Here is a 23,971-nt window from a genome sequence, read left to right as displayed (position 1 = left end):
ATTCTTTTTTTTTTTTTTCTGAATGAACACATGTATTTCCCAATACAGCTTTATACAGAATGCTAAGAGCACTTTTTTCTTTATATTTTACACAAGGGCTTAAAACATACGGACTTACTTTAATATGCCAAAGCACATCAACTCTAATTCCTAAATAAATGAGTTATAATTCATTGAAAATTTAAAGGCTTAATGGCAAAGTCCGGGGGAGGAAAGGGTTAAGTAAGTTTATTTTACAAACTGGCTGAAAAATAACTTCAAGAAAGTCAATAGAATTCAGTACGGCCTCATCCTCCCTGACAAAGGGGGTGCCCGGTTTGGAGTCGTGATGGTTAGTTATGTCCAGATAATCCCCTCTTTGGAACTTCTGTGACTGCAGGGTCATGGAGTCATCGGTGCCCTTCCGGCCAGACATGGTGCTGCCAATCTCCTTAACTCGATATCCAGGTCTTTTAAGATCCATAAAAACAACTGCAAAATGGAAGTGTGTGCCCTTCTTTCTGGCTCCTGGGTAGACTTCCTTTACTAAACTAGTCAGTTCTTTCAAGGTTGCGTCCATCCAGGAGTAGATCAGCTGCTGGCTCGAAGGCTCGTTCCCACAGGAGAACTCGTCCATTGGTGGTGAAGACCCGCAGCAAGGGCGGGCAGGTCTTCCCGCGGTCGATCGGCTTCTCCGGCTCCTTCTTAATTTCCTCCTGGGTAGTGCGCGATTCCACCGCCATCTTCCTCCTTCTGCCCGGGAGATGCTCGCCCTGACCTCCGACCCCTGCAGCGAGCATGAGCTAGTCGTCTCTCGAAAGGAAAGGCACGAGGTTTTATAGTGGACGACTGGCAGGGCGGGCTGTGTGATTCTTTTAAGCTTGAGCAAATTGTGTGTGTGTGTGTGTGTGTGTGTGTGTGTGTGTACATGCATACAGAGCTCAGAGATCAATGTCAAGTGTCATTCCTTAGTAGTCATGTATCTTAATTTTTGAGACAACGCTACTCATGATCCGGGAGTTGACAAATTAGGCAAGGCCCTATGGACCCATCTGTCTCTACCTTCCTAGTACTGGGATTATAAACACACAATACTGTGCCTGGCCCATCACATGGCCCCTAGAGTTTGAACCATGTTCTTATTCTTTAGCAGTGACACTTTGCTGCCTGAGCTTTCTCTCTGTCGTCCAGTGTGTGCTTCTTCCTCAGGTTAATCGTGCCCTCTCTCAATAGACATCAGCTCTACAAAGGCAAAGAGTTTTCTCTCTCTGCTGCTGGGTCTCTGTGCCCAGCTCTGGGTCAGGCAGTGACCCTGGAACCCAGCAGGGGTTTTCCTGACTTCAGATGGTTGGAGTGAACTTTTTCCTTTCATCTAGAAAGCCACCCCACCCCACCATCTGTATGGCCTGCTTTGTTGCCTCATGTGAGAGTCTGAGCATAGGGTGGCTTCTTTTGTGAGACCCTCCTTAACTGAGCTGTCTAAAACCGGTCCTTGCACTACCACAGACACATCACCGTGTGTGTGTGTGTGTGTGTGTGTGTGTGTGTGTGTGTGTGTGTATAAAATTTGTCTTCTTCCATTAGAATGCATGTAAGCTTATGAGGACTCCACTGCTATATTCTTGGCATTTGCTATAGGGCCTAGAACACAGACACACACACACAGACACACACATACACACACACACACACACACACACACATATTCAGTAAATATTGGATGACTTCATGATTGATACCTAATGAAATCGTAAATAGTTCCTTAAGTGACTGTGCTGACCACTCTTTATGATCTCCCCGCCTAGCTGTGTATCCATTTGGAATCCCTAGCTTCCCCTCCCCCTCCCTCTCTCTCCCTCCTCTTCCCCCTCCTCTCTTTTCTTCTTCTTATGACAGGTTCTGTTGTAGTTCAGCTTGGCCTCCAATATCCAGTATAGCCAAGGGTGACCTTGAATTTCTAATCCTTCTGTTTCTATCTCTCGGTTGCTGTAATTTAAGACATGGGATACAGGGCTTGGTTTTATGTAATGCTGAGAGTCAAACCTAGAGCTGTTCTTCCTTCTCTTCTTTCTCTTCCTCTTCTTCCTCTTCCTTCTCTTCTTCCTCTTCCTCCTCTTCTTCCTCTTCTTTTTCCTCCTCTTCTTCCTCCTTTTCCTTTTCCCCCTCCTCCTTTTCCTCTTCTTTTCAAGACAGGGTCTCACTGTGTGTCCCTGGCTGTCCTGGAACTCACTCTACACAGCGGGCTGGCCTTGAGCTCAGAGATCCATCCACCTGCCAAACCCAGACACCGTGTTGTGCTTTTCATTGCCAGTGACCCAGAGGGAAGTATTGGTGGCATCCTTCCTCAGACTTTCAGGAAGACATCAGCAATAGTTTGATCAGCTTCTACAGATAATCAGTTGCATTGACTCAGTGTGGTTCATACCTTACCTAACAGAATCATGCATGATCTTAACAAGATATTAAAAATATCTAGAAGAAGCCAGGTGGTGGTGATGGTGCACACCTTTAGTCCCAACACTTGGGAGGCAGGTGGGTCTCTGAGTTCAAGGCCAGGCTGATCTACAAAGTGAGTTCCAGGACAGCCAGGGTTACACAGAGAAACTCTCCTCTCTTTCTCTCTCTCTCTCTCTCTCTCTCTATATATATATATATATATATATGTATATATATATATATATATCACACATATATGAGTGTGTGTATTATATTGTATAATATATATACTATAATATATATTATACATTCATTATAGTTATATATTCATTATATATTCAATATATTTAATATAAAATATATATTCAATTCTATATATATATTTAATTTGATAAAAAATTCAAAGCCAAATTGAATTTAAGAATTGAAAACTAGGAGAAAAACTGATGAAAGCGAAAGCTTAGGCTAAAGAGAAAACCATGGCTATAGGATGGAATGAAGTGACCCCACACTTAAGGTAGTAACTTCTTCTCTCCATTAGGCAGACTTAACTATCAAACTTCAATTCAGGGAGATGCCTCCATCCCAGTCACCCTGATTCTGTGCATACTACTTCTCCAAAAAGGAACAGAGACTCAGCCTAGATCTGGACTGTCAAACGGCTTTCATGTGTCAACATGCTTCAGGTGAGGAAAGTTTAGAAGGAAGGCCTGCCATGAGAGATGTGAGTGTTCATTACTCATTTGGTCGGGGGAAAAATTGAGATGCTGCAGGTGGTTCATGCATTACAGTAAACCTTCCCACTAGTTTAAAACTGCCAATAGACTAACACTACACAGTAGAGTTAAGGCATTGACCTTTGAGAGTCTGAGGGTTCAGTGCCAGCATGCCACTGCTAGACACATAATTTTACCAGTGAAAAAGGCCATTTGGCTTCCTTGTCAAGTATTGCCCCAGTGCTATTTGGTTTGAAAACTATATCATACTTGATCAATTAGTTTACTCAAGACCCAATGACATACACAGATGTTGAAAAATCTAATGATAATCTATATTTAGGTGCAATTGACTTCTGGCTTTGGGAATGTGTTTTTTGTAATTTCCCTTTTATCTAATTTTTTTTTTTTGTCTTTGTGAGACGTGATAGAACTTAAACGTAGACATCTGGAATTTTTTTCAGCCATGAAGAAGAATGAAATTATGTTGTTTACTGGAAAATTATGAAAGTAGAGATGATTATATTAAGCAAACTGAGTTAGTCCTGGAACAGAAGAAAAAAAAAACACGTTTTTCTCTCATTTGTGGTTCCCCAATTTTATATGAGTACATAAAAATCATGAATGTGTGTGTGACATGAAGCTTGAAGCCATTCTGTCTGGGGGATAAGCAAGAAGGGCAGAGGAGAGAGAAAAGCACAGGGGAATTTGTTCAAAGGACATTATAGCCTCTCAAGCAAAAGTCCTTATGTAATCCAGTGTCCAAACAAAGACGGGGTAGGATTTCACTTGCAAATCAGCCATGGGAAGACCAGGATTTTGAGAGAGAAACAGAAACATCCATTATCCTGATTCTCACCCTGAGCATCCCTTGAAAATGCAAAATGGTCCTGGGAAGTTAATGCTCACAGAGTAAGCAGAACTTCCCAGAGGACCCAAGCCCACTGTTAGGAAAGGCACTCAGTGTTAACGTGTCTCTGAGTGTTAAGATTCAAGCCCAGCAGCAGGCTGGACACTTTCAGAGAAACACTGGGCACATTTCTACTTTGAGCACACAATCATGTACCTTTATTTGTTCTCTGCTCATGAGTGTATGGACATTCACCTAGAATGTGATTGTAGATGCCAAGTGTGTGAGTGTGTGTGTGTGTGTGTGTGTGTGTGTGTGCGCGCAAGGCATACTGAGCGTGCAGTAAGTGACCCCATGGTGACCAAGAACCCACAGGCAGATGTCCTCTACTGAGCAGAATGTACCACAGAAAGTTTCACGAGAAATGTCAATGAGCAAATTTTGAAACAGTGTTCAGTTTGTGAGAGATTTGTCGGGAAGAATGGTGCTTCATTATTAAAACCAGAACACGAAGGACCAACCAGCAGAGAGGAGTTTCAAGTTGAAAAGTTTCTCCCTTCTCCCAGATTGCAAAAGAGAGAGGTCAGTGAACAGGAAAGGATCTCCTCCTAAGGCCACCCAGATACAGCCTAACTAAGTTAGCAGAGCCGTAGGGAGAAGCCTGTGGGAGTTCTTAGTAGCCACTCTTTGGGACTTCATGCACTGTTACTGTGGCTGAGATCCACAGCTCTCCTGACAAAGCTCACATTGATTTTTTTTTCCCCTTGAGATGCTGTGATGAATAAAGACATTTGCTGCCAAGCCTGAGGATGTGAGTTCAGTCCCCAAGACCCTCATAGCGGAAGGAGAGAACTGAGTCTTGCCAAGAATTGTCACCTCATCTCCACCATGGATGATACTGTGGTGCTCTTGCTAAAGGAATGCAAAGAAGTTTAAAAACTTTACAGACAAATCAATACAAAAACCTCAGACACCACAATTTTCTTCTAACACTTTATTTTTCCCCCTAAAGAATCTGTGTCTACAAAAGCTACAAGTAAAAGCAAAACAACACATATTGAGCACCTGTCTTATACATCAATTGCTATCTAATATGTCCACACACCTCTAAGATGGACCATGTTGTTTGTGAACCAGTAGCCAAGACTATTCAGATGGCAGGTGGGAAAGTGGATTTGAAAGTATCAATCTTTTCTTTATCTACTACACAGTGTCTTTATGAGAGAATCCAGGAAGCACCTTCCCTAATTAGGCTGTGAGGGACAGTCTTTGTTTCTGCTTATGATTTCTGTCTAACTTTCTGTTGCTGTGATAAGATATCAAGACCAAGGCAACCTGTGGAATGAAGCATTGAATTTGGTACTCAAGATGTCAGAGGGTTAGAGTCCATGACTATCATGGGTGGGGAGCATGGCAGCAGGCAAGCAGGCATGGTGCTGGGCCAGTAGCTGAGAGCTCATGCATTTTGAGACAAGAACAAGAAGGCAGAGAGAGAGAGAGAGAGAGAGAGAGAGAGAGAGAGAGAGAGAGACAGAGACACAGAGACACACAGAGAGACACAGAGAGACACACACAGAGAGAGAAATAGAGACAGAAAGAAACAAGGCCACACCCCCTAATCCTTCCCGAAGAGTTCTGCCAACTGCACCAAATATTCAAACATATGAACCAGTGGCAGCCACTTTTATTTAAACCATCGCAACATCTTATCCTGGTGAGATCTTGTTTACATCAAGCAGCATGCATGAGAGGAAGTCACAGGGAGGAGGCACTAGGTGACTGAATTGGGGTAGGAAGTGTTAGCATGCAGAACTGTCATTTATATATTGCATACTAATTTCAACATATTCTTTGCTCCCCTCTGTGTCACGGCAGATTGCCCCAGTGGGGCTTGGAATTTTTAACCCTGCACTCTCCATGGTAATGTCCTTAATCATCTGTGTCCTGGGGACAACTTGGTCACTAAGCATCAGACTGCAAACAGCTTCTACTCAGCTGTTGCAGAGCACCGGTTCACTATAGCTTCTCTGAGTTGGTATTCTCAAAGGACCAATTGAAATAATCAAATCGTTTGACCACTGTTGAAAGCATCAGGGTTTAGCAACCAAAAGACAAGTGAGAATTAAATATTACTCCTGGCAGGCCACCATAGTAGCTTACAATGCAAATGGCTTCTGTGTCCCTATAATGTTTAAGATCAGTTCTAAAGAAGCTAGCCTGGTCTACATAGCCAATTCCAGCATAGCCAATGCTACATAGAGAAGACCCTGTCTCAACAAACAAACGAACATCAGTTCTCAAGTTTGTCACATGTTTCATTGTTATGACAGATACCTGGAAAGACACACTTTAAAAGATTAAAAACTTATCTTGGCCCATGGTTCCTGAGGTTTGAGCTTATCATGAGAGAATCAGTGCAGCTCACACATGGGAGCCAGGAAGCAGAGCAAGAGATGGAGAGCATGTGTGTGGTGATGTCTTTTTCCTGCTTTCCTTCTATCAGGTCCTCAGCTTATTGGATACTGTTACACAGAAGGAGGTTTTTTTCACCCCAGCTGCTGTCCCAGGTGCCAATCATCTCTAGAAACACCTTCCAAGGACACAGAGGAATCCTTAACTAATGTCCCAGGGGCCTCCCAAGCTTACATTAACAACCAAGATTAATGATCACAAGTACCTAGTTTGAAATTGGAGAGAGTCTTAGTCAGGGTGTCTATTCCTGCACAAAACAAGACCAAGAAGCAAGTAGGGGAGGAAAGGGTTTATTCAACTTTCCCTTCACATTGCTGTTTATCACCAAAGGAAGTCAGAACTGGAACCCAAGCAGGTCAGGAAGCAGGAGCTGATGCAGAAGACATGGAGGGATTTCACTTACTGGTTTGCCTCCCCTGGCTTGCTCAGTTTGCTTTCTTATAGAACCCAGGTCTACCAGCCCAAGGATGGCACCACCCACAATGGGCTGAGCCCTCCCCCCTTGATCACTAGTTGAGATAATGCCTTACAGCTGGATCTCATGGAGGCATTTCCTTAACTGAGGCTCCTTTCTCTCCAGCTTGTGTCAAGTTGACACAAAACCAGCCAGTACAGAGAGCCATGTCTCCTAGACCCTAGCATCTCTACACTTGATGTTTTGTTTGCTGTACCAACCACTAGCTGGACCAACCTTTGCTCACATGACTCATGGGAATCACTTAGTGACCTAGCATCCTCTTGTGAGTGCCCAGTATGGGTAGTATGAGGCACCTCAATACTAGATGTATAAAATGATTCTCAGATGTGTTTTCTGTGTGTTGTCTCTATTGTGATGTGACTGAATTTTCTCTAAATGGCTGTAAGTGTGTTTGGTGGACTGTGATGGAATTACACAGGAGGAACACACACACACACACACACACACACACACAATGTCTGTCTGTCTGTCTGTCTATCATCTCCTCCTCATCCTCCTAATTCTCCCCCCTCCCGTGTGTGTGTGTGTGTGTGTGTGTGTGTGTGTGTGTATGTGTATGACAGAGAGAGAGAGAGAGAGAGAGAGAGAGAGAGAGGCAGGGACAGAGTCAGAGAAAGATAAAAAGATGGGGGAGAATCAGAATCAATAGATTATTCATATGAAACTAGGAATAAGAGAGTTTGACTAGAGGCTCAAAAGATAGCTGAGTCTTGTTACATTAGCATGAGGACCTGGGTTCAACCCATAGAATCGGCATAAAAACCTAGGTACGCAATGTACTTATAATCCTGTCACTGGGGAAGGAGAGATGAGTAGATATCCCAGGGCTTCCTGGTCAGCCACAATAGACTAATCTTTCAGCCTCGTGTTTGAGTCAGACTCTGTTTTAAAAGGCCAGGTGGGAGGCTCATGAAGAAGGACACCTGAAGTTGACCTCCTCCACACACATGTATGGAAACACACACCCACACGTGAATATTCGTACAAAGAGACATAAGTACAGTGAGTTTTCCCAGTAGATATTGTTGAAGTTGTAGGATTTCCTTTATTCAGGCCTCAATTATAGGCTTCTCTCCTACTTACTCCTTTAGTGAAAAATCATACGCACAGATATATCCTGTGAATCAGAAGAGACGGGTACAATTAGACCCATTTAAGAACTGAGATCTTGGGAGGAGATTAAATTCACGTGCAGCTGATGTGCTACTAGCTGGAGGCCAGGTCACTTGAGTTCTCCTCAGGGAGATTCCCGCCAAACAGGAGGCCATCTGGTCTGCTAATTGCAGGCACTGAGGGCTTCTTCTCTTGATTTTGTGTCTTGGGGGATGAGGTTTTGACCCACAGAGTGAGTCAGCTGGTCACGGAAAGACACAGAAACAAATACACCTTTCCAGGGTGTTAAGGGACAAATGTGAGTGAGCCACCACATGGGACAGTACGACTGTCATTTCCAGCTTCATTTGGCCCTTAAGCTGCAACATATTTTTCAAAACGATGTCATCACCTTGTGACAGTAAAGCTGACCATGCAGTGATACATTTGGATGACTCCAGATGTTCTTACAGTGTCTGATTTCCCCTCACTGTAGCCACAAAGTTACTGAAACAAAAACATCGTTGCAGGTTTCAGTATCTGGTTGGAAATTTCCTGGATGCCCTGAACTTTCTGGCAGCAGTTTACATGATTCAGAAATGTGAATAAAATAGGTGCTTCGGTTTAGACATGTCTCCAGACTGCAAGATACTGTCCCTCTAACCTCGACAGCTGGCAAGGACAGAAAACTCTGAAAATATTCCATTAAGTTTGTTTGCAAGAAGCCTCACCATGAAAATACTACTTGGACAGCTGTTTCAGACATGGGCAGTGTCTTAGTTAGGGTTTTACTGCTGTGAACAGACACCATGACCAAGGCAGCTCTTATAAGGATAACATGTAGTTGGGGCTGGCTTACAGGTTTAGAGGTTCAGTCCATTATCAGCAAGGTGGGAGCATGGCAGCATCCAGACAGGCATGGTACAGGAGGAGCTGAGAGTTCTACATCTTCATCTGAAGGCTGCAAGTTGAAGACTGGCTTCCAAACAGTTGGGTAAGGGTCTTAAACCCACACCCACAGTGACACACCTACTCCAACAGGGCCACACCTCCGAATAGTGCCACTCCCTGGGCCAAGCATATAATAAACTATCACAGACAGCTAAAATGAAGTTACTCAGGCCCCTTCATTTTATATCTTCCTTTTGTGTGTGTGGTGGATTGGTGTTTGTGTACGTGCAGGTGGAGAGGCAAAGCCCGGAAGTTGACAGAGGTGTCGTTTTATGGTTGTCCATCTTATTCATCGGAGTCTTTCTTAACCAAGGACTTGTCATTTCTGTTAGACTGTTTGACCAGTGAGCCCTAAGGATATTCTTTGTGTCTACCCCTCCCCTGAGTTTATATTGCCCCAGCTCTGGGCTTATAGGAGCACACCACAGTTTGCTGGCTGTTAGGGTGGGGTAGGGGAAGGTCTGAACTGAAGTCCTCTGTAGAGCAAACACATTACACACCAAGTTCTCTCCCCAGATCTTCATTTTATTTATTTTTTGTTTGTTTTTTTGCTTCTTTTTTTTAAACCGATGAGTTGTATGAAACAGCTTATCTATCCAATGTGATTTGCTGTTTCTGAGTTCATACCTCCAAATCAAAACATTTGTTTTCTCAACATCGTCGAAGTATAGGAATGATTGATTGTGCTTTCCTGGGAGTTAGGATGAATTTTACAAGGCCCTTGAACCCTTTCTTTTCGTTCACATTCGGTAATCTTCTCATCCATGTCTGAGCTTTGTGTATACAGCTCTGGGTCCTGGAACTGTTCAAGACTTTAACTTCATATGTAGTGGGAAAACAAAGAAAAACTTCATGCTGGGCTGTGGTGGCACACGCCTTTTATCCCCAGCACTCAGGGAAAACAGAGGCAGGTAGATCCCTGTGAGTTTGAGGTCAGCCTGGCCTACAAAATGGTTCCAGGGCAGTCAAGGAAGATTATAGAAAGAAACCCTGTCTCAAAAATCAAATGAATGAATGAATCAATCAATCTATAAATCTTTATGTCGGTGCAATCTTCTATAACAATTAATCCACTTATGTTAATATGCAGTTCGGTGACTTCGAATGTCAGAGTTTGCTAATCATTACTTGAACATGTCTGGAAAAAAAAAAAAAAAAAACGAAAAAAACGTCCTCTAATTTGCTTTCTGAATATCCCTTACAAAACCTCTCTGATTTGCTATGTGTTCTAGACATGATAAGAATACAGAAAACGCAGAAGAGAAAAATGGGTGTGAAGCCCTGTCTCTTCTCCGGGAAATTACTACTGAGCATTGTCAGAGGGTTGATAGGTTTGTCTGTAAGGACTTCTTGGACATCTGTCTGTCCTCTCAGCATTTAGACAAATACTTAGGATATACGGGTAGCCTGAGTGGACTGGGTTCCCCTGGGGGTTCTTGCTAGAGCTGAAAAATTTGGAAGCATCTCATATTCTTATAACCAAAGCACCGACTTGTGTCCTGTGCCTGTTCAGATAGGGTCTGGTCCACGCCTCAGCTCTGTGTTCGCCCTAGTTCAACTGACTTTCATCCCCCTCTCCAATAAAGCAGAGTTCATGTTTTTCGTGGCTGTTTGCTGTTCTTTAGGATTACACATTAATCCATCACTGAATAACCACCTGGAAGCAACTTACTCCTCTTAATCGCACTCAAGCATCTAAGGAATTTTACACGGTTGATGGTAAACTTGGCCTTGACTAATGCCAACAGCACACACTATTAACACACTTAAGCTTAATGCATCAGAAATGTCATAGTTCAAAAATGAAATCATATCTCCAAGCGTATCTTAGCCCTGGTACAAGGCTGTGATTTTCATAATGAGTGGAAAGAGTCATCTCCCCCAGGCTAGGGCATGGTGAGGTTGGATATGAATGGCATCATCTGAACTTTGCTGGGTATTTGACCCACCTTATTTTTTTTTTCCACGATGGGGATAAGATAAAAGGGTCAGTTGAATACAATTATGAAGATGATAAAAGTCATTTCTAACTATAGCTTATGAAATTGGAATAAAGAGATCTGTTTGGGAACAGGGACAGATCAGAAGTTGTCGCTATGCTCGGCCTTACAGCAATGTAAGGATGTCAGGAGGGTCTTTCAGGTGTACATGGAACAGCACAGTTAAAATGTGGAGCCCCCATGGGTCATAGACACAGACAGTCTCACTGCTTCCTAGGTCATTTATAGGCTATGGGAAGAAATAGAAAAGGTAAAAGAGAATCTTACATCTAATCTTGGCTATCTGGTAACCTGACTTTAGAAATGAAATGGAGCTACTGGAGAAGCTATAAAACACACACAGACTTGTAACTTTTGAAAATAAATATAGAGTCCTCTCTTCCCAGAGATATCAGGGTCTTCCGAACCTTGGGACCAGAGAGGTCAGGACCCGAATCTCGGCTCCGTGATTGGATTTCGGAGTTTCCCAGGCAAACTCTTCATGTCTTAGGGTTTCCCTTCACTCTCTTAGATCTTGGCAGCTACCACTTAGTTTTCTTTGATATAATGAGATGCTATTTGGAGTCTAACTAGATGGTTGCTTGACGCTTTAGTCTGCTTAGGCTGAGATCACAAATGTTGTAGACGTGGTGGTTAAATGGATCCTTGCTTCTCACTGTTTTGGAGACTGGGGTTTAGAAGGCAGTTTTGGATCAGGGTGCTAGGAAATGCAGCATCTTACTTAGTTTATAGGTGGCTGCCTTCTGTCTGTCCTTGCATGACCTTTCTTTAGTGTGTGCATATGGAGAGGAGAGTTTTCTATCTTACTCATTTCTTTCCCTCCCTCTCCCTTTTTATTCCTCCCTCTTTACCTCCCCCCTCCATCTTCCTTCCTTCCTTCCTTCCTTCCTTTTTAGAGACAAGGCCTCTCTCTATATAGTCCTGGCTCTTCAGGATCTCTCCATGTAGACCAAATTTTAAACTCACAGAGCTTACCCTGCCCTCTGACTACCAAATGCTGGGATCAAATGTATGTGTCACCATAGTATAATTAAAGGCATGCTGTGCCATGCTTAGCTTCTTAATTCTTTTCTTTTCAATTTCTTTTTTTCTTCTCTTTCTTTTCTTTCTTTTTCTTTTTGTTAATAAAATGTAAAAACAAATTTCTCTTTCTGTGCTAGGTATCAACGCCAAGGCCTTGTGCAAGTGCTCTTTGACTGAGCCACTAATCCCATCATGGAGGTTTATCCTGTTGATTTAAACTAAACCTAATTACTTTCTACAGGCCCTACCTCTAGATTTCATTATGTTTGATGTTAAAACCTTAATATATAAATTTTTTTTGGAGTGGGGTGGGGTACAATCAGATCATAGATCCTAACAAATATAAGATACTCAGTAAAAAGAAAGGATTTTTAGCCAGGGAAAAGAACACCTTTAATCCCAGCTCTCTGGGATCGTCTGCCTAGGAAATGATGCTGCCCACAGTGGACTGAGCTTTTCTACAACAATTAACAAGGAAGACAATTCCCTACAGACATACCCTCAGGCCAATCTAATCTGGGTAGTCCCTCAGTTGAGACTATCTGCTCAGGTCTTAACTAGGCTGTGTTAAATTGACAGTTAAGCACCTAAGACAGGGGTCTTTCAAGAATCTACTCATTTCTCCCTAGTAATTAAAAATAATTAGAAACAATAAACATTCCTAACTAATGTTTGGATAGTTGTTACCCTTTGCAGGAGTCACTGCAATTGCATCTCAACTAGCTTCCTGCCTTCCAGACTTGCATTTTATCTATCCCTGCATCATGCCATAAAATGTTAGCGCTTCCCATTCGTGTTGTGGATGCAGAATCTAGGAAGCATTGTGTCTAATCCACCCTATATATCTTAGCCAATGGGATCGTTCAAAGTAAGTTGATTCGTGTTTCTAACAATAACTAATAGCTCTTCTTCTTATTATTATTCTTTTTCTCCTCCTCCTCCTCCTCCTCCTCCTCCTCCTCCTCCTCCTTCTTCTTCTTCCTGGAAGGCCCAACCAAAATTCCTTAGTACAGAATGAGGCACACTTTATCAGCTTTAATTCATGTAAAGTGCATCAGGCTGTGGTGGGAACACACTCTCTTAGTTCCTCTTAGCATGCCACTGCCTAAGCTTAGAGAGTAAGCTTTTGGAATTCTACATTGGAGTGGCAGCCTTTCAATACACATGGAGCAGAAAAGAGAGGTCTAGGAAACAAACAAACAACCTCTTTTAGTGGCAGTGAAGATTGTGAGAAGAAAAAGAGAGAAAGAAGATGTTTATTAGAAAGGAAAAAAGAGGGCTGGAGAGATGGCTCAGTGGTTAAGAGCACTGACTGCTCTTCCAGAGGTCCTGAGTTCAATTCCCAGTAACCACATGGTGGCTCACAACCACCTGTAATGGGACCCAGTGCCCTCTTCTGGTGTGTCTGAAGACAGCTACAGTGTAATCATATAAATAAAATAAGTAAATAAATAAATCTAAGAAAAAAAGAAAAGGAAAAAGAAAAAGAAAGAAAGGAAGGAAGGAAGGAAGGAAGGAAGGAAGGAAGGAAGGAAGGGAAGGAGAGACAGGAGTCAGTCCCCGGTCCCTAAGAGGATAGAGTTATGTTCAACAGGCAAGTAGTACTGAGGTCCAGAGGGAGGAAGCTAATGCCACATCCTTTCTAGGGTCTAGCCCTAGCTAGAAAATCTTCTGAAGTTTACCTTCAGTATAAGAAAGACTCAGTGTCAACTACAGTGCAGACTGAGGCACGGCGAGGATACTACAGCAGAGAAAACATCCAGGGGAGGCCAGAGTGAGGTGAAGTCATCTGTGGAGACCTTCTGGTCTTGCCCAAGCCCAAGTGGCCAGATCATATGCTCCACCAACAGCTGACATGACAGGAAACTCTGGAGCCACATTGTGGGATCTGAAAGCATGTGTCTCCCCTTGACAACAGACACGTCCATCACACCCCTCCCTCCCACACACCTGGACCTCTCCAAAAAAAAAAAAAAAAAAAAAAAAAAAAAAAAAAAACACAGCAGAGGAGGGGAAGCTTCCTCAGAGGCCCAGTTATTTTTCCAAGGGAGACTTGGCATTCCTCAAATGGTCTCTTTAAATGATTAGACTGTGTTATGCTTTGAACTGACTTGAACATTAACTTAATGTGTTTTTCCTATTAGTGAGCAGTTGGAGACTCAGGAAAAAGACCAAAATAAAGAAATAACAAATTTCTGCATGTCTCAGTTGAAATGTGTGAGACATTTTTTGCAAGCCTCCTATGTTTGTAAGTCTCAGTGTGAATTAGTGCACAGTGCCCTGGGGTCCCTTTGCCTGTCCTACCCATTTCTCTTTTTCTTAATGCTTTGGAAAGCCAGTAAGGAATGGAAGGCAGAGTATAGACACTCCAAAATATGACAACTGATTAAATGATTCTCTGCTGGTTTATATTAAACTGGTGTGGTTTTAAACTGTGTGGTGGTTTGAATATGCTTGGCCCAAGAAGTAGCTGTTAGGAGGTGTGGCCTTTTTAGAGTAGGTGTGGCCTTGGAGAAAGTGTGTCACTGTGAAGGTGGGCTTTGAGACCCTTCTTCTAGCCACATGGGAGCCAGTCTTTTTCTATTGGACTTGAGGACAAGACATAGAACTCTCAGTTTCTCCAGTGCCACGCCTGCTTGGATGCTGCCATGCTTCCCGCCATGATGATAATGGACTGAACCTCTGAAACTGTAAGCCAGCCCCATTACATGTTGTCCTTTGTAAGAGTTGCCTTGGTCATGGTGTCTCTTCACAGCAATGGAAACCCTAACTAAGACAAACTGGGACAAGTGTAGTGTACTGTAAGTATGCATTACCAACCTAAAGATACATCTTAGAGGTGGGTATGTGTTCCTTTGTGGCACTTAAGCAAGAGGTTAGAATAAGATATGCAGCTCAGGGTCCTCGGCCAGTGAATGGTAAGTGGAGATACTGTCTTGGGCCGGCTCTCTTCTGATGAATAGTAGGAAGATCATACATAGTTCATGTTGACCAAAGGCCACTGTCAAAGATGTAAGAAAACAATGGTTGGTAGAATGACTGGCTGTGAAAAGCAAGGCAATGTTATAGATGGCAAAGGGGGGAGGTTCAAAGCAGAGGGTGTTGGGAATTGGGGGTTAGTTTAGGTACCCAGAACTTAAAAGAGTAAAGGGTGTGGTGACTTGTGCTTCTAATTATAGAGAAGTGCTTCACTTGAGAGGTGAAGGCAGTAGATTACAAATTCAAGACCACCCTCAGCTACAGAGGGAATTTGAGGCCAGCCTGAGCAACATTATTGCCTGTCTTGCTTGTTTGTTTGGTTGTTTGCTTGTGTGTAAGAGAAAACCAAACCAAAACAAACCAAACCAAGACAAGGTGTATAATGGTCTGGGTTAGTTAAATTAACTAATTTTAATATATGCAAACATAGTAAGTACTTACCATAGATCCTATATGATATCAAACTATGTAGAAACAGAGAAGAAAACTTAAAACAGCTAAGTGTCCACGAGAAAGGCCTACGGTGGCTTTGCCCACAGCAGCAACAGTTAAGTTGCCGTGGCTAAGGATGGATAGGAAGGGTGTTCTTCGAAGCAAGTATGTGGAAATAAGAATTCATAGTGGGAAGAGAAAATGCTTCTGAGAGAGCGGTGTGGGTATTGGTTTTAATTGGGAGGCATGAGCCCAGAGATTAACTACTGTCTGTAAGCACAATGGGACTGTGTGCTGTTAATGGAGGGGCAGTTTTACTAGCTCAGCCTGTAGGATGCTGCCACTCTAAGGCACAGAACATACAGAGAACACACACACAGAGAAAAATGCTGCTAAACACCGGGCAATGGCTGGAAGGGACCTCCTTATCTTAGAGACGAGGTCTTTTCTGTGATGACACCTGCACGGAGCCCCATGGAAGGGGCTGGGGGGGGGGACAACAACCTTCAGAGGCAGATGAGCAAGCTGAAGAAAGCTTAGTTTGTGGACTGCAGGAGGGCTGAGGCTCTGAGGAAAACTAGAAGAGATGAGGTCCAGGAAATGGATAGAGGAAGGGATGAAACTGGTGAGCTCCTGCCGATGAAAATCCCTGTCTTAGAAGATGTTTTCTGCCCTCCACCTGTAATTAACTGCCAGTGCCTGTTCATCTCCCCATACACACATACAGTTAAAAAAAAAAAACAAAAACCGGCTTTCTTTCTAGGCGGTTCCCTTTGCTCATACCGTGTAGCCTCACTAAAAACACTATGCCTTTATTTTCTCAGGGTCCACTCTCTCTGGATGTTTTCTTCAAACTTCTTGAAACTACTTAGTGTCTTCACGAAGAGGTGCGTAAGCATTCTTGTTCTCCCTAACAAAAGCAGCTAATTTGATCCTCGGTGAGACTGATTTCACAGCTTTTCTTCTCTATAAATTGCTGTAGCTTATTTTAGCCCGTCAACCTGTGAAGTTTTCCCCAAGTTCTGTGATTTCTTTCCCTCCCTCCCCGTTCATCCCACACTTTCAGATTTAATCCTGAGGCTTGAAACATCCTTATTTCTGTATGTGTTAAATTGTCCTTAGGAAAAGAACTTTCTGCCAGAGAAATTAAAGAGCCAGAATGAACTTAGGACCTCAGACCTGGGCTTAGTTTAGGAAGCAATATCTGTTGTCAACAAGTAGAGAAGAGATTGTCCTCGGTACAGGCCTCTCCTGAAAAGTTAACTTTGTATTGATGGTAGTGATTAAGAGGTTCCTAAGAGTGGATGAGAGAGAGTGCGCTCTGGGAGGTTTGATGGTGCTCTATGTCTCTGAGGTAGCACGTAAGAGTGTGGCTGTATCTGGACACTAGCATCCTTGGCTAGAATCCGTGAGCATGACCAGAGAACAATGGGATCTACTGGCTTACAGGCGATCCCACTAGACCCCTCCCAGGGACCTAGCAACTTTGTCACCTGCGGTCATTACCTGCTGACAGGGTGGCTTATAAAAAAAAAAAAGACTCGGCCACCCTTGCTCCCCACATTCCACCTCTCAGTCTTCTCTCTCTCCCTTCCTCCCTCCCTCCCCTCCCTCTCTCTTTCTCATTGGACTCTGTTTTTCTCTGCACCCCCACCCCTCACCCCACCCCCCATCCCAGTCCTCATGGCTCTGCTCCTGTCTGTCCCCACCCCTTATCCAGTTCCTCTGTCTCCTCCTTTCCCCCCAAATAAACCTTGTATTACCATGGAGCGATTTCTCCGGTGGGGGGGGGGGGCCTTGGCACGGACCTGCTAGGTACTCCCCACCCCTACCTGCACGCACTCCTCATTATACTTTATTACAGGATCATTGTCCTTATTGTCTCTGAAAGCTTGCTGTAGCTCTCGTTAGCATCTCTTTATGGTCTCCTCTGCTTTCTGGGCTATCCTTGTCCTGTTACAGTGAAGTTGTGTGTTATTTATGTAGCTGTGAAGACACCAGCATACATAGGTATATGTCTGTAAACACCTGATGTCCTGAAAACAAACCAAGTCTGTCAGCGGCTGGTATGTGCTAACCTGAAACTCAGTCTCCAGATAGACCTTTTGGTTTAAATTAGGGTCAGTGGGTCAGTGGAAGTCAATAACAACAGTTGGTGGGTCAAAGCACCAAATGAGAAAACATGAAAAGAGACTTTCATATGGGTCAGAGTTTTTAGTGGCATTTAACATTAAAATAAATGTTATTATAAAAAAATACTTGCAAATAAATAAAAACATCCCACACATCGGAAACAACTTGAAATTTCTTCGTGCCGTTTTGTGGAGCAAGGCTGAATCTACAGTATAAACTATGGGCATATTAATTCAAATGTAGTTTCCAGACACATTATAGTTTTCTTCAAGAGGATGAACTCTTTCTTACTGTTTGTCTGGTGTTTTCTTTTCTTTCTTTTCTTTTTTTTGTCTGAATCTTATTATCACTAAGGCTTGCATTCTACTAAAATCACAGAGTTTACAGGAAAGTGGGTAAATCTGAGAAATATATTAAGCAAGTTAACCCAGACCCAGAACGATAAATATTGCATGTTCTGTCACAAATATGTATTCTAGCTTTACATATATATACATATATATACACATATAATACATATAAATATAAAATACACATATACATATATTATATACATATATGGCATACACTATATATAGTATATATCTGTATATAATATATATACCTGTATATAATATATATACATATTATATATATAGTATGTGTGTTTGTGTGTATATAAGGTGTATACGTCTTTGGGTCTAGGCCATGTAACCAGAAATGGAAGAATCAGAGGGAAAAAGGAGGTAAAGAGTATAGGTGAACCACACATGTGCCAGCAAAGGACCGTAAGGATGGGGGAGAGGGATGGGCAGAGGATGTGGGAGAAAAAGGAGACAGAGGACCAACAGAAACAAAATCACATGACCTTGAAAAGGTCACAGTGAAAACTAATTGCTTTGTATGCTAATAAAACTTTTTTTTCAAAACTTTGGTTTCTGATCCAAACCAACTCATAGTTTAACACCCGAATGGCAGCCTGGTAGCCATTGTAAGGGGCATAGATACAGGTTGGAAGCAAAGGGGCGAATAAAAGCTCCGGAGGATGTAGATTTCTGCCCAGCAAGAAATGGATTTTTATTTTTATTTTTATTTTTGTAAATCTGGCAGAGTGACCTCGAGGAAGTATATGTAGAGGTCAGGAAATCATGAAACACCTGTGTTTTGGAGACTCTAAAATTCTAGTATGACCAAAGACTAGTCTCCCAGACACAGAAGGAAGAAGACACTTAGAGCTTCCAGCCAGGGCTCAGAGTGAACACCCAGCTGAATACACTCCTCAGAGCCAGCAGCCAGGCAGGTGAGGCCGGGGCAGCAGAGGGGACTGAGAAAGGGTTTGCAAATGTCCTGGGACACTGAGCCAGGCACAGCTAAACCAGTCAGGACAGGAAGGAGGAGGGGGAGGGGGGAGAAGGAGAAAAGGAGAAGTGTGGGGGGGGGGCTGGGGGAGAGTCAGCGTCTTCCTGGTTCCTCTGTACATGAAGCTGAGAGACTTGGAATCTGATTCCAATTCTGACTTTAACAGTTTTGGGTAATTCATTAACTGGCCCGTGGCTTAGATGCGTTAGTTGTAAAATGAGAGTCTTGGCCTGAATCAGTGGCTCTCAAATGTTAATGCTCATCAGATCACATGGAGGGGGGTTGGGGGGAGGGGGTCCCTAAGGTTCTGGCTTCGTTAGTCCAGGTGGGCTGCTGATTTGCAGGTCTGAGTATGCACATTGTCAGTAACCCCCTCCAACACCCCCCCCCCTGCCCCCTCCAACCCCCCCTCCCCGCAAAAACACCAGTCTTAATCTTCTTACCGTAATCTTCCTGGCAGAAGGAAGTTTACCTTTCATGGCACCGGGAGAGGCTGGGCCGAGATGCGTGTTAATGAACTGAAGCTTCCTGGAGATCTTCAGGCGGAGACACCGTTCAAGTATTGCTTTAATACATCCTTAGTCAGTTGCTCCAGAGTTTAGAGAGGCATGCGAGAAATTGAACATGATTGGCGAACCAAAATGTAGTATTGTGGCATTGGAGTGTGGTCGGATGAAACTCAGTCACCAGACAGGGCTTAAATTAGGCTCACTGGGGATTAGTAACAACAGTGGGTAGATCCCAGCACCAAAGGAGGAAACGGGGGGGGGGGGGGGGGAATCTCGCCCAGAGAATCCATGGGTCAGAGCTCTCAGTGGCGCGTACAGTTTTTTTTAAACATTAAACTGTATTATTAAAAAATTTGCAGATGAATAAAAACATCACACGCCAAAATTAACCAGACCCCCAAATCTATACAACCAAATGAACTTACATACGATTAGAATTACATGATTGGAATTGAGTGTCCTTTCACGGTTAAGCTTAGGGATGAAGCTGTGGTCTTAATTCAACTTCTTTCTTGATCTTTAACACAAACATGTTTAGTCTTTCTATTGTTTTCAAAGGAAGCCATTAATTAAATGGGGGATTCCAAACAAATCATTTTCCCCCTCATTCTGGTCAGAGCTCAGTTTTGCCTCTAGCTCTCTTTCTTTGGGAACACGTGCTGTACAAGATTGGCTGCCCTGTGCAGTTTCATGATGTCACCTAACTGCTGAATGTCTACGCCACTGCATTTTAAATCAGTGTTTAGTTTGGGCCAAGTTTTAAAAATCAATATTCCCAGGAGATAGAACATGCTTATTTTTATTTATCTTTATTATTTTTGTTTATTTTAAAAAGAATTACATTTTAGTAGTTAAAAAAAAAAACCCTATGTCCCTAATACATAATATGTCATTTTCTATCTTCTTAATTAAAAAAAATGATCTTAAATTCGATTAAGCCACTTAAAAAGAGATAACATGGTTTTCTGTTTATAAACTGACTTCGGCCTCAGTGAAATTCAAATTCTTTGCAGAAAGAAGAAGTGAAGGGCTGACTTTCCCTTGGCTGTAGAACAAAACAAAGCATTTTACCTTGTTTTTCCACCCAACACAGCAGGGGCTAGAAGCAATGGTCTCTCCATTTGGGGACTTGGGGGAAGGGAAGCCTGACAGATCCCTTACAGGGCCATCTGGGAAACCTGTTATTGGCAGATAGTTGGTGAATGTCCTGGGCCCCCAGAGGCCAGCAGGGCACAGCATTGTCTGCATGGTGCCATAAAGGGACCTCCATAGCTGGTGTCCGGGTCACAGGGCTCTGAAACTAAGGGCTAATTTCGTCCCCACCCCCACCCCCATGTCAGGTTGATTTGTGACATCATCTGGTAGTTTTGTTTTTGGAAGAAATTCTTTCACAAATATCAGGACCACAATAAAAATGTAGGCAGTAAATGACCACCATGTGGATGTCGAGAGATTGGAAGTCACGGTGGGACAGCAGGCTTCATCCAGCCTGGTTGTTTCTCTTTGCATGGTTAACCACAGAGTTTACCAGAAAGCCAACTGAGAAGCTGTGTGTAGTTCTCTCTGGCTCTCTCTCACCCCCTCTCCCATATTCTTTCAGACCTTTTACACTATAGTATAAGTTCCAAAGTCCAGGCCTGTTCTGTCTGGTCCATGCTGTGTGCGGAAACATCTGGAACAGAGTGTGGCACTCAGGAATTCCTCAGGACCTGTTCAACTGAATAAAACAATAAGGCACCAGTATACAGCAAAGTCACTGTTTATTTGCTCCGGAGTTACCCTGCTCCGGTGGGAATTCTGGCTTACTTTGTTCTCCCCTGGGACCTTACACTAGACACTGAGCTTCTCTGAGCCCATCCTTGCCCATCTGTGAAATGGGCTAGCAGTAGACCTTATAAGAGGTTTTAATGATAATGATTTTAATAAGTAAAGGCTTATTAAAATCAAAGAAAAGGGCTGGAGAGATGGCTCAGTGGTTAAGAACACTGACTGTTCTTCCAGAGGTCCGGAGTTCAATACCCAGCAACCACATGGTGGCTCACAACCATCTGTAACGGAATCCAAAGCCCTCTTCTGGTGTGTCTGAAGACAGTGACAGTGTACTCACATACATAAAATCAATAAGTAAATCTTTTTAAAAAATTCAACATCTGGTAGAACAGTCTAGAACTGGGAAGGTGGGGCTATGATCCAGAGTATATTCTATCTTTAGACTTACTGATGCTAAGTAGTGTCTATCAGATTAAGGTGGGCAGCAGGACAATCCCAGCCCAGTTCAACAGGAGTTACAAGGTCACTTCCCTTTGACTTCAGCTGGCGAGAAGACTTTGCAAAGCCTCTCATCAGCTCATGATGCTGTAGAGCTTTTGGATGTGGTACCAAACAAAATCCGTGCAGACTCTACCAAGGAGGGTGCTTTTACATGCTTGTCAAGCCACAGAGGAAGTGTATGGGTCACCAACAGCTCCCAGAGGAACACGAATCCTGTTTGAGGAAAGGCTAGAGATCCTGGAGTCAGAAGACAATCATTAAGAAAATTAAAGTTGTGTTTTTCTCAGAAATATTTAAAAATCTGTTGTAGGAAATAGCCGAAGTAAAGGTTTGCTGTTGTGAAGAAGTCATTATTAGCTAAACATTATAGAACATGTAGAAAATTAGTTACTGTTGCTGTGTCTGTGTATGAGTGTTTTTGTGTGTACGTTGTGGTGTGTGTGTGTGTGTGTGTGTGTGTGTGTGGTGTGTATGAGTGTATATGGTATATGTGTAGTATATGTGGGTGTCTCTTTCTCTCTTTCATCTGATACTGGAATAAGGCACCAAATGTCAATATTCTTCTTTTATCTTAAAAATAGACATGGTATTTTTGTCACTACTCTATCAAATCTCAAATTTCAGTGCTTGCTGTCTGTATATGAAAGGCTGAGAAATTTCTTGTGGGCACAAAACAAGACGAATTCTGGACAAGGCAGACAAAGAGCCAGTTAACTGACATCTCCTTTGTAATAAAATTTGCATTTACAGGGTCCTGCCTATGTATTTTTATACTTAATAAAGAAAAAAGTACACTAAAAAATACGGGGGTGGGGGGCATCTTAGCAACAAACCATTCCTCGTCCCATTGTGTAGATCTAGAAGTTCTTTCTTCCCTCTTTCTCCAAGATGTTGAGGAAATCCATCTGACTTTGTAAATAAAACATGTGCTAGAATAATATCGGCTCATTCAGACCATGAGCCTAAACTGTAAGTGGAGGTCTCCTAGTTTCTAACATCCTCTGGGAAATGCAGGTCAGAATACCTCAAGTAGCAAAAGCTCACAGAAACCTGGTCTTGCTACTTGTCTTAGTCAGGGTTTCTATACCCATAAACATCATGACCAAGAAGTGAGTTGGGGAGGAAAGGGTTTATTCAGCTTACACTTCCACATTGCTGTTCATCACCAGAGGGAGTGAGGACTGGAACTCAAGCAGGTCAGGAAGCAGGGGGTGATGAAGAGGCCATGGAGGGATGTTGTTTACTGGCTTGCTTCCCCTGGCTTGCTCAGTCTGCTTTCTTAGAGAACCCAGGTCTACCAGCTCAGGGATGGCACCACCCACAGTGGGCTGGGTCTTACCCCCTTGATCACTAGTTGAGAAAATGTCTTACAGCTGGATCTCATGGAGGCATTTTCTCAACTGAGGCTCCTTTCTCTGTGATAACTCCAGCTTGTGTCAAGTTGACACGAAACCAGCCAATACACTACTTAACATAGTTAAGTACTACTTAACTGCTACTAGGTCAAGGTTACACAGCCTCAGCTTCATCCGTGGTGATATCCAGCCACTATCTCTAGCTGGTCCAGGCTCCTACCCTCCCAAGGAAGAAGCCAGCTTTGAGACCAGCTTTCCACATTCTCCAGCATTTCCTCCGGGATCTGCACAAGTTCTTTATTATGAAACATAATAAAAGGTCTTCCCTCTTCCCAACTCACTGTGCTTACTTTCCTAATTGTTCACAGAGAAGGCTTGATGTCTCATATGTCCCATACCCAACGCGCCTTTTCTTTGCTATTATAAGAGAATAAATCCAGTGTTTTAGAAGTGGGTATAAAAGAACGTGTGTGGTTGGAAAAGCACTTAAGTATTTAAAAATGAAAAGCCAAGAAAGGCACAGGACCACTCTTATTTTAATTAACGTCCCAATATAGGGTTTGCTACTTCAAACTGTTGTTAAATCTGTTCAGCAGATGTTAATGACACTCTGTAAAATAAGCAGTCTATGTTGGCTAGTTATACGTTAACATGACACAAGTTACAGTCCTCCGAAAGGAGGGGACCTCAGTTGAGAAAAATGCCTTCATAAGACCGAGCTGTATCCACTTTCTGAATTAGTGATTGATCGGGGAGGGTCCAGCCCATTGAGGACCGTGCCATCCCTGGCCTGGTGGTACTGGGTTCTATAAGAAAGCGGGCTGGGGAAACAATGAGGAATGAGTTAGTAAGCAGCACCCCTCCATGGCCTGTATCATCTCCTGCCTCCGGTTTTAGCTCCTGTTTGAGTTCCTGTTCTGACTTTCTTCAGTGATGGACCAGAAGTTTAAGGACAAA

At 43.0% G+C, this 23,971-nt stretch overlaps 1 pseudogene across 1 annotated transcript; it reads right to left on the bottom strand.

Moving 5' to 3' along the window:
• Positions 1-276: 276 nt before the first annotated feature.
• LOC308439883 (histone deacetylase complex subunit SAP18-like) lies at positions 277-779 on the bottom strand (annotated as a pseudogene). Its single transcript has one exon. The product of its transcript is annotated as a histone deacetylase complex subunit SAP18-like (transcript).
• Between the last annotated feature and the right edge of the window lie 23,192 nt (positions 780-23,971).

Source organism: Micromys minutus, assembly GCF_963924665.1.
Source record: "Micromys minutus genome assembly, chromosome: 30".
Taxonomy (NCBI): domain Eukaryota; kingdom Metazoa; phylum Chordata; class Mammalia; order Rodentia; family Muridae; genus Micromys; species Micromys minutus.
The sequence above is the reverse complement of the archived record's forward strand: the minus strand, read 5'-3'. Positions and strand labels throughout refer to the sequence as shown.